Source organism: Dipodomys merriami, unplaced genomic scaffold (genome assembly GCF_024711535.1).
Source record: "Dipodomys merriami isolate MVZ:Mamm:240054 unplaced genomic scaffold, mDipMer1.0.p SCAF_4, whole genome shotgun sequence".
NCBI classification, from domain to species: domain Eukaryota; kingdom Metazoa; phylum Chordata; class Mammalia; order Rodentia; family Heteromyidae; genus Dipodomys; species Dipodomys merriami.
This window is the reverse complement of record NW_027205603.1, coordinates 71,694,354-71,706,216: the sequence shown is the minus strand read 5'-3', so window position 1 is coordinate 71,706,216 and position 11,863 is coordinate 71,694,354.

The following is an 11,863-nucleotide window of genomic DNA, read 5'->3' as shown; positions in this document are numbered from 1 at the left end:
GGGATGTGAAGTAGACCATCAATACAACAGGACAGTGAAGAGTTCACAGCTCCATTTTCTAGGAACATAGCCTCAATTGGCTTGTGAGTGAAGACAAGAAAACTTTACCTTCTATTTACAAAATTTCCAAATACTCCGAGAAGGTTTTTCTTGCTAGCTTTTTGTTCATTTTTTGAAAATGTGTCAATGGTATAGCTATCCCAATAATAATAATATTTTAATGGAATGATGCATTGCCCATGCAAGAGATCACTTTCCTCTTTTAAAATAAACTGATAATGTGGATTTCTTATTTTTATTTCTGCTACATAAGGAGCTTCATTCTAACAAGCAAAATTGTGAGAAGACTGAAATATCAACAGCTCTTCGATGTGGAAGAGAGGGGAGGACACAGGGCAACCCTCAAAGACTGTAGAAACAGCCAGGCAGATCCATGGGTCAGAGCTCACCAGGGCAGACACGCAAGAAGAAAAAACACGGCAGAATCCACGGTCAGAGTAAGAAAATCTGTGTTATGACTGATGAATTGATGAAGGCTCGGAGCGGAAAAATCTGAAAAGTTAAAAAATCTCCACAGGAACCCAGGACAAGAGCCCCGAGTTTAAACATCAGTGCTCCCATAAATATAAATCCCTGCATACAAATATTTGTGTTATGCTTATTCATAATTACCCAAAAGAAGAAAGAGCCAAGATGTCCTCCAAGAGATGAATAAGTAGGAAAAATTGTGATGTATTTACAAAATGAAGTATTAATCAGCTATAAAGAAAAGCGAGCTAGCAAGCATCAAGGATCCATGAAGAAATCTGAAATTCATATTGCTAAGTACAAGAATCATATCTATAATGATTGATTGATACTGATCTATTTCTAATTATGTGAGCTCCTCCAAAATGTAAAACTATAGAGTCAGTGCTAAAATTAAATGGTTGTCCAGGGCTTGATGCAGGGGGATGGAAAGAATTGGTGAGATACACATAAATCATTCTGTGGGAAGCAGCAATGGTAAGTCTGTGGTATTATCCATTTGCCATTATGAAGATTCACAACACAAAAACTATAATATATGCAAAATTCTAGTTATTTAGAAGGCTGAAGGATTCCAGGAAAAAACCCAGACAGAGGGGCTGGGAAGGTGGCTCAGTGGTAGAGCACTTGCCTTGCATGCCTGAGGCCCTGGGTTCAATTCCTCAGCACCACATAAGCAAAAAGAAAAAAACCAGAAGTGGTGCTGTGGCTCAAGTGGTAGAGCGCTAGCCTTGAGCTGAAGAGCTGAGGGACAGCGCCCAGGCCCAGAGTTCAGGCCCCACGACTGGACCCAAAAAAAAAAAAAAAAAAGAATCTCAAAAATTAAAAAAAAAATCCAGACAGAGACAAAAGAATGTAACTACATTGCAAATGCATTAAAGCAATTTTACTGAAGAAAACAGAAGGAAAGTAACATTAGGTATCTTTAGAAATGAATGAATCTATAAGACTAGAGACAAGAAAGGAAGTACACATAGAAATGGTAGTCTAGTGGAGAAAGCTGTTTGCTATGAGATGAGGCACTTACAATTTTAATACTGCTATACATCTATATTGCAAGTGAACAGATACAATAAATGTGTGGTGGCTTGCTGGAGTCAAGCTCCTCCCTGAAGAGATGTAAGGGAAGAAATTAAGAATGACCTGAGTAGTCAAAGATCTAACAATATATTAATAATATGTTAATGTTTAACAGAATATGCTTATATAAAGTAATATGGCTATATGTAAATAAATGGGTTAGCATATACTCATTGCTATGTCACCTGAGAGAAGTAATCCGCATGAAAATGAACTCCAATCCTGGTTTCTTATGCAATATTCCAAACAGAATCCCAAGGTTCTTCTAATAAAAGAGTTATTTTAGGAGTGGGTCAAGAAATACACAAATGAGTATGCTCAGATAGTGTTCTGTAGCACCAGAAAATGAAGAGATTCTCAACAAACTCAACCTTCAAACCAAAAATAAAAATGTCTCTTACATTGAGGACCTATGTCAAAGGAGAATAGGAGCCAATATAACACATATACAATATTATATGTTATATTATTATTTTATTATTTACTGTAGATATTAATATTATAGATGTTGTATTATATTCTCTCAAAAGCCAAAGCTGTAAAAACCTGAAAAATTCTGGTCAATGTGATCAGATCCATGGCAATAATCACAAATTGCATTGAGTGTATTTACTCATGATATAAGATTTTTAAATTTTTACTTATGTGATCTTCTCCCAAACCACAATCCTAGTATAATTTTGAAGAAAGCAAATTCTAAGACAGGGAAATCCAATAATATGCTGAACCACCAGCCCTCAAACTTTTCAATGATATCAAGAAAAAAGGTATGAGAAATTCCCATATATAAGCAGAGACTAAAGAGACATTTTCCAATTGTATTGTGGTACCTAGGATAAGAACCTAAAATATAAAAGGTTACTAAGTGAGACAAATCTGAGTAAACTATGAACTCTAATTAATAAAAGTAGATAATTATTCATTCATCATAACAACATACCACAGCAAAGCAAGATGTCAATAATTAAAGAAAGTTTGTGAAACAGTACATAGTTTACCTTCTATCCTGAACTTCTCCAAAAATTAAATCTATAGAATAATTCAAATATTTTAAAGCATATTAGGCTTTTTACAGTCATTAACAATAAATATTGCATCAATACATACTACGTGTTACTTGTGTTTCAACAAAAAATTAAGTCTCAAAAAGGAGACTTTATGATTTTTCTAAAAGTCAGATAACTTCTATGAATAATGCACTTGACACTTAAGGTAACCAAGCTATGATTATAATGTTTAATAATACAGCTCTTTAAAATGTAGAGGTGGCAGAGTTATAATTTCAATGAAAAAATTGAGATTTTTAAAAATTTCCTTTAGAATTACATTTCACTTATTAAAAATAAAATATTCATTTAAATTTTAATCAAATTCCTTATTCATACTGCTTGCAACTTGATTCAAAATGGGTTATATTCTTCTAGCTAACTTGGTCGGTGTCTTTTAAATGAATGTGTAGCTATTTATTTGCTTGCATAGAAGATTATCTTTATACAGATACTCATGAAACATTAACATGAGTAAACATATATGCACTTAGTTTGGCCTTTGTGTTTGACCTCATCACAATCTCTGAACAAGGCTAATAAAGCCATTCATCTGTGATCCTTCAGAGGGAGGTTTCATAATCTTGCTGGCTGTGTCTAACCAATGATTTCCATGTCGTTCATGGAGGAAGCACTTGCTTATCAGCAAATGAATTTTTAAACTATTTGTTTTTATGCTGTTCTATCAAAAGACAAGTTTTATTCTCCATTAGTACTTGAGAAATGCCTCACAAATATTATTTTGTTATTATTGCAAAGCCATTACTTTTTTCACTTTTATTTAAATTAACACTCATTGTAAATGATCTACCAGACTAAAGATAATACAGAAAGGCATCTGAGAAGAATGAAACTAATAGCTGAACTAGATTCTTGCTGATTTCCTCCCCTGTTCTTTTTTGAAAAATCGCTTCTACTATTTTTTCTTCTAGTTTAGCTTTTTCCTTTACTGAAGCTACCATTTTCCTTACCTAGGAGTTCCAGGCACTATAGGCACTATAGGCAGGCAGGAGAAACACAACACTACTTGCTAAGATGCAACATAAGTTATGTAAGAGCACTCACCCTTTCCAATCAACAGTTGATATTTCCTAAACAAAGCAAAGACTAGCTGTTAGTAACTAGATTCTCCATCCTATATTTATTGCTAAATGTTGAATAGACATATAAATAATAAATCATTATAATATGGTTACTATTTTTAATTATATAGAAATGAGAATCTTTGTGATTGCCCATTAGTTGCATCACTTCTTTTATAGAGCCTTTATAACAGAAACAACATGAGTACTTGGCTGATTTTATGGAAAAGGTCCATCTATGTTGTCAAACAAAGCTTCATATTGTTGCAATCAGCCTCACAGGAAAAAATTCTAAATACTCTTCTGAATTTTCTCTGAGATTTTATAACACTATTGTCCAGGGGAAAAAAACTAAAATGGAAAGGATTTTCTTGTGTTTATCTGTAAACATAAGACAAAACATTGTGAACATTTATTCCCTGAAGTTTAATGATAAAGTTATTCGAGAAGCATAGTCCTTGAGAAATAATAATAATCAAGTAAGTAAAATTGAGTGAATTGTTCAAGATAAATATGTTGAAATTAAATGACTTTTCTAAGAGTAGAAACTAAAAAGAAGGGCTTCTATTTAGAGGAAAAAAAACATTTTAAAAGTCAGGGAAATGTTCATATAACAAAGGAAAATTAAAGATAGAATCAGAAATTGCTTGAGATGAGATTATGGTCTAGATTCTGGATTCTGGATTCTGGGCTTCACTTTTAAACTAACATATCTCAACATTCAATAAATACTCTTCTGATGGTAGGTAGAAAATTTTATGTGTATAATGTGACTTAATCACTTTAGTGATTATTTGTTTCAGTATATGTTGGAGAAAACAATATAAATTGTGTAAATTGTGAATAATTACTACTTAGAGTGACATTACACTATCACTATAGAAACATACTGCAGAAATACTGTGTTCACATAAAATTCAAAATGTTACACAATGCCAACTATTCATAATGAGCATTTGAAAACAATTCCAACATAATCAGTTGCTAGATTTTGAATGTTAATCTACTATATAAACTGATCAGTTAACATTTTCAGATACTGATAACAATTGGGAAAACAAAATTTTAGGCTCAGACAAAGGTAAGAGCAATGAAATTGATGATACTGTAGAAAGAAAACAAAGAAAAAGTAATCTCCTTCTGTCAAAATGAACAAATAGATTTACTTCCAATTGGTCCAGTAAGGAAGACATAATTAAGTGACCTAGCTCCCAAAACTAATCTAAGGACATAATAAAGAACATATAATAGGAATAAAGAAAGTTAAGAAGGTTAAATTAAATATCTATAAGCTAGAAACAGGAAGTTCACCCTCATAGTGTTGAAAGCCTCAGATCATATAGAATAAACTTTCTCTTAAATACCTATTTCTTACAGCAAGGAGATCAGTTCCTTTAACTGTTTTGTTAACCTTTTTTCTCCTTTTTTATGGTTCTTCTGACAGCTGATCTTCTTAATAAATTTCCTCAAATTTTGACTTGGTAGTAAAAAGTTCAATAACATTGTTGGCTACAGCTGGATTCTGAGCTCTGTGACACTTACACATCTTCTAACCTCAAAAATTCTACATTATTTTAGAAAAATGTACAATGAGAATTATGAATTTCAGAGAAAGCAATCTTCTCTTCCACATGTAATCTTTGAAAACTGCAGGTTCTAATATATTTTTTAGTTTACTATTCCAGTAACAGATGTAATGGAATGAACTATAATTGAATGTTCTCTGTATTCTGGAAAACTAATAAGTGATTTCTTAAAATAATTTTTCTTAATTTGGCATTTTTTATAATGCTAGGAAAAAACTCTGCAGCATTTCTAGATGAAGACGAACACATGAGACAATCACCACAGTAACCAAACCTGTAAATAATATTGTGTTAGTCACAGGGAACACTATGTATGCTGTTTTAATATTTCTGTGTTTGCCCTCTGTCACTGCTAATTTATGTGCAATCTAGCTCTAAATTTAGTCCACAAATTTCCTCCTTTCAAATTAAAAATGGTAGGTAAATTTTTGTTCTACTCCAAATTTATGTCAAAATTTATTCCAAAAACTACGTAGTGGCCTTTGTCAGTTATGATAGCTATTAATTGTTATTCAGACAGCAAATTTTCCACCTCAGTACAACTTTGCTCACTGGAAAACAAGTTTTTGGAGTCAAGAAAAATAATCACAAGATTTTTTTCTGTGCGTTTTGGAATAAAAGGAAAATCACTGAAGAAGAATATGCATAAAAATAGGTCACATAGTAGATCCTTACTCAACAATATACTTCACTAGTTCATGGAAAATATACATATAATCTATATAGTAACCGAAAACCCATGTTGCATTACATTTACAGGTTTTGGAACAAAAAATCACTTTTGCAGTTTTCTTTTCATACTTGAGTTGGAAATTGCTTCCTTTACATAGAAAGATATACTCTTCCCATACCTTGCACAGGCTTGTGGAGAACTCTTACCCTGTCCCAACATTGGTCATAGTCAAGGCTGGGCAATCCAAACTTTGCCTCACTGGATATCATGGTATGTCCAATACAGATACAGGAAGCAACCCTGAGAAAGTCATCTACATGAAAGGACCACTTCTCTATGGCCTTTCCAGAATAACATTGCTAATGGCTACTTTGTAGAGGAGAGATCCTGTGCACAAAATTAAACTGAGCCACAGCTAACAGAGAAGTGTGGACAGAAAGAGATATTTAGTTAGCTGGAAATCCACGATCTAGATTTTTAATAAATGTCATTCCCACTCTCTGTAACAAAATATCTGAGCCTAGGTAATTTTTTAAAGAACAATTTGATTTTGCTCATGTCTAGAGACTTGGTCCACAAACATGACACTAACATCTGCTCAGAATCTCATGAAGACCTCTTGTATTCCCAAAAGAGGGACCCACTACCTTCCACCCAGAGAATGCTTGCTTTTATAACAAAGGCACTCCCCCTCCGTCCATAGCCCATTTATCCTTTACTACGGTTTGGGTGTGGGTAGTGCCCATCAAAAGTCCATGGTAATGCCATTGGCATTATGGAGACCATTAGTAAGGAATATACAATATAGCCTTGTAGGGGATTAAGGGTCCTTAGTATCTTTCTCATCCTGGTTGCTTCCTGGCTCCTGAGCTTAATCTGCCCCATATTCTATGATGTGCTGACTTCAACAGAGGATCATCAAAGCAATGTAACCACTCAGACTTAAACAAGAATCTCCAAAACCATCAAGCAAAGTAAATCTTTTCAGTTTAAAAGTTGATTGCTTTGGGTGTTCCATTATGGTGATGGAAAGCTGACTGATAGGTGATTGAATAATTAATCTATGAATGGACTGATCCATTAAAAAGGCCAGGAACACATGACCCAGAAACCTCCTTAAAGTACCACTTAAGCTCAAGTAAATTGTATTCTTAGAGAAAAAGTTTTCATACATGAAATTTGTCATGCACATTTAAATCATAATAACAAATGATTTGGCACATGAACATTTGAATTGAATTACTGATACACAAAATAGACACTATTTTTTTTACTGTGTTCAATTAAGTGCCTGGGCCAGGGGCAGCTTCTGGTAAAGGCAGAATAGGTCCTTAAAGCAGCAGCAATTCACAGAGACTGAGGCTATCTGTCTGGATTCTGATGACAGTAGATTTTCAGACATGTGAAGTGGCAGTTGGGTTGAGTGGTCATGTGTCTGAGCACAGATAGATGGCCAGGAAGTGCTGTTCTGCGGATGTGGAAGCACACTCTTTGCCCTCCACCTGGAATCCAGGTAGATGTGTCTGTAGCTGGAAAGTCAGCTACAGGCCTACTGAATTTTCATTTCTTTTTCTCTCTTTTTGTGTGTGTGTAAAAATGCCATACAGAGGGGTTACAATTATATGGGCAAGATAAAGAGTACATTTCTTATCAAGCATTGTTACCTCCTCCTTTGTTTCCTCTTATCATCCTTGCCCTCCCATTCCCCTCCTCCAAAGTTGTAAAGTTTATCAACATAATGTCTTATACATCTCATTGTTGCAATGGGTCCACCTGTATCCCTATTTAAACAATTTTTTCCCTTCTCCTCCACAAATTGTACCAACCTCAAATACAGTGAAAACAGAGGTTATACTATGGAGGAGGGACATACAAAACAACAAAGAAATATAAATATGTTAGAAACAATTGCAAGAAAGGAAAACCATTTGAGTCCTTATCTTGGGGTTCATTTCGCCTAACATCAACTTATCAGACCGTTTCTGCTTCTCTCAGACATATACTAGTTATTGCAAATAAGGGAAACCACGGGACCTATGTTTCTTTGGGCCTGGCTTACTTCACTTAATATAATTTTTTTCAAGTCTTTCCATTTCCTAACAAATGGGGTACTGTCATTCTTTCTGATGGAGGCATAGAATTCCATTGTGTATCTATACCATATTTTCTTGACCCATTCATATACTGAGGGGCATCTGGGTTAGTTCCATATTTTAGCTACGGTAAGTAATGCTGCAATAAACATAATTGTGCTGGTAGCTTTAGTATAGTCTTGATCATTTGGGTAAATGCCCAAAAGTGGGATTGCTGGGTCATAGGGAAGCTCTCTGGAGTCTTTTGAGGAATCTCCATACTACTTTCCAAAGTGATTGAACAAGTTTACACTCCCACCAACAATGCAGTAAGGTTCCCTTCTGTCCACATCCCCTCCAGCATCTGTTGCTGTTAGAGTTCTTGATTATAGCCATTCTAACTGGGGTGAGGTGGTATCTCAATGTTGTTTTGATTTGCATTTCTTTTATGGCTATGGAGGTCCAGCATTTCTTCATGTGCCGACTGAATTTTCTATTTCCAGGACCAGATGTGTGTATGCCTTTACTCTGACAACTTCAATTACCGTCTCTCATGAACTATTAAATTCATATCCACACTCTGCTTTGGTCTGTGTAATACCCTCAGGAATAATGTAAATTATGGAGAAATTCAACTACCCTTTGTCTCCCATGAACATTTTATACTGGGGCAGGGACTTCAAACACTAAGCACTCTCACTCACCCAATAGTCCAGTGACAAGTGTGATGATCTCTATTCTGCCTGCTTTGCTGAATGTTTCTCATGATCTAATGGTCTCAGGTCTTCACACTGACCAGGGGTAGGCCATGCCCACAGATATTCAGATATTTGTCCTGTCACTGCTAAAGAGTCATAGTTGCTTTTCTGTTTCAGTTTCTGTCCCATCACTTGACAATGTTTGCTATCTTCTTTTCAGATATCTTATTTATAAGGTATTCCGTGTTGGTGATTATTGTCAGAAATAAAAAGAAGAAATCACAGAAAGAAGAAAGGAAAGAAGGGAAGGGGAAAGAAGTGTGAGAGGGAAAGAAGGAAGGAAGGATGTAGAGAATAAAGAAATGAAAGGAAAAAGATGAAAGAAGCACCAGAAATGGGATGGATTTAACAAAGCAGTTCCAATCAGCTTCTATGGGTTAGTTTTGGCCTATGAGCAAGAAGTTTTTCTTTTTTAAAAAATCCTTCATTTAAAGGACCCTACACAGTCTTCCTCCAAACTTCTATAACTGATTTGAAAACATTGGTAAAGTATGAGGATTTGTTGTTGGGGGATTTAATAATTTGAGTTCTAAGTATATTTTAGATATGAGACCTTTGTCTGTCATATGGCTAGTGAAGATCTCCCAATCCATGGGCTTTCTATTGATCTTGCTTGCTATGTCCTTTGCCATGCAGAAGCTCTGCAACTTTATGCAATCCCATTTGTCAAATCTTTCTTTGATTTGTTGTGTTCCTGCATCTTTATTAAGAAAATTTCGGCCTGTGCCAAGGAGCCCTAGAATTTGTCTTATTCCTTCCTGTAATGTTTTCAGGGTGTCAGCTTTGACTTCAAGATCTTTGATCCATTTGGAGTTAATACTGGTATAGGGCGATATATGGGGGATCTAGCTTTAGGTTTCTACAAGTGATTAACCAATTTTGCCAGCATCATTTACTGAAGAGGCTGTCTTTCTTCCATTCTATTTTTTTAGTTCCCTCATCAAAGATTACATGGCTATAGGTCTATTTGTTCACTTCTGGGTCTTCAGTTCTATGCAATAACTAGCATATGTCTAGGATAAGCAGAAGAGATCAAAAGCTATGTACATATGACCATATAACCTGATGCTAAGCAAAATGAACCCCACGATAAGGACACAAGAGGTTACATCTTTGTTGCTGTTCTTTTTAATGTACTTGTAATATACTGTGTGATTTTTTTGTTTTGTTTCTTTGTATGTTTTCCCCCCTGGTACAACCCCTGTTGTCACTGTATTTGATTTTGGTGTTCTGCATCTTGTATATACATTTTTCTACTTGGGGAGTGGAAGGGAAATAACAAAATGTTGAAATAAGGATACAGGATGACCCATTATAACAATGAGATGTACAAGAAAGTTGTTGAAAAAGAATTTTGCAACTTTGCAGGTGGGGATAGGAGAGTGGGAGAGGGGAGGGAGGAGTTGAGGAGGTGGGGGACGAACAGGATGGTAGGGGAAAAATAAAGGAAGGTGTAACAATGCTCCATAGGAAATGGACTCATTACCTTGCTCATGTAACTATAACCTCTCTGTACAGTATCTTTACAATAAAAAATATATATTAAAAAATCAGTAGCTTTTCTGTACACCAACCATAAGAAAATTAAGACTGAAATCAGAAAAGCAACTCTCTATTTGCAATAGTCTTTAAAATTATACCACAGAATTAACCAGGATGTGAAAGATCTCTACAGTGAAAGCTATAAACATTTGTAGAAAGAAATAGAAGAAAGGAAATGGAAAGAATTCCCATACTTTTTGATTGGCGGATTTAATATTGTAAAAATGGCAATATTACACAAAGAATTCTACAATGACAATAAAATATCCAACAAAATCCCAACATCATTCTTTAGTGAGATAAAGAAAGCAATACACACATTCAAATGGAAACATGACAGGCCTCAAATCGCAAACCCAGTCCCGTGCAGTAAAAGTAGTGCTGTAGGTATAACAATGCCAAACTTAAAACTCTACTACAGAGCTCTGCTAATTAAAAAAAAAACAGCTTGGTAATGGCACAAAAGCAGTGGTGAAGACCAACAGTATATGCACAGAATAAACCCACAGACCTACATCCATCTAATGTTCAATAAGGGAGCCAAAAATATAGGCTGGAATAAACAGCCTCTACAAAATTGGTATTAGGAAAACTGGATATCCACATATAGAATACTGAAACTGGATCCCTCTCTATTATCTTTCACCAGCGTCAATTCAAAATGGATAAAAAATGTCAATGTTAGACTTGAACCCTTGAAACTATTACAGAAAAAAAAAACCAGGAGAAACATTAGGGGTCCTTGGCACCAATTAACACTTTTTGAGTGAAGATCCAGAAGCACAGCAGCTCAAAGAAAAGACTTGATAAATAGGATTGCATCAAACTAAAATTTTCTGCACAGCAAAGAACATAGCCAACAAGCTAAAAAGACAGCCCTCAGAGTAAAAGAAGATTTTTGCCAGATGTGTGTACATTACACAATGTCCTAATATCCAGAACATGCAATGAATATAAAAAAATAAATCCTCAAAGAACCAACAACCCAGGCAATAAATAAACATGCTAATGATCTAAAGAGAGATTTCTCAGAAGAAGTAAAAATTACCAATGCAAACATGAAACAGTGCACTACATTTCTGGTCATAAAGGACATGAAAATCAAAATGACACTGAGATTCCACTTCATCTCAGTTAGAATGACCATTATTGAAAACAAGCAATAACAGATGCTGGTAAGAATATGATCAAAAGAGAATCCTGATACACTGCTGATGGAGATTATTTGCATTTTGGAAATCAGTATGCAGACTCCTCAAAATCTAAATATACAATAACTGTATAATCCAGTAATTCCACTCCTGGGCATTTACCCAGAAGATTACCAGAGCAAGATACAGTAATGCCATCAGTATAACCATGTTCATTGCAGCACTATTCACCACAGCCAAGGTAAGATATAAGCCTAGATAACACTCAATGGATGAATGGATCAGAAAAATCATGATATATTGATATATATAGAGAGAAATTTTACTCATCTATTAGATGAGAAA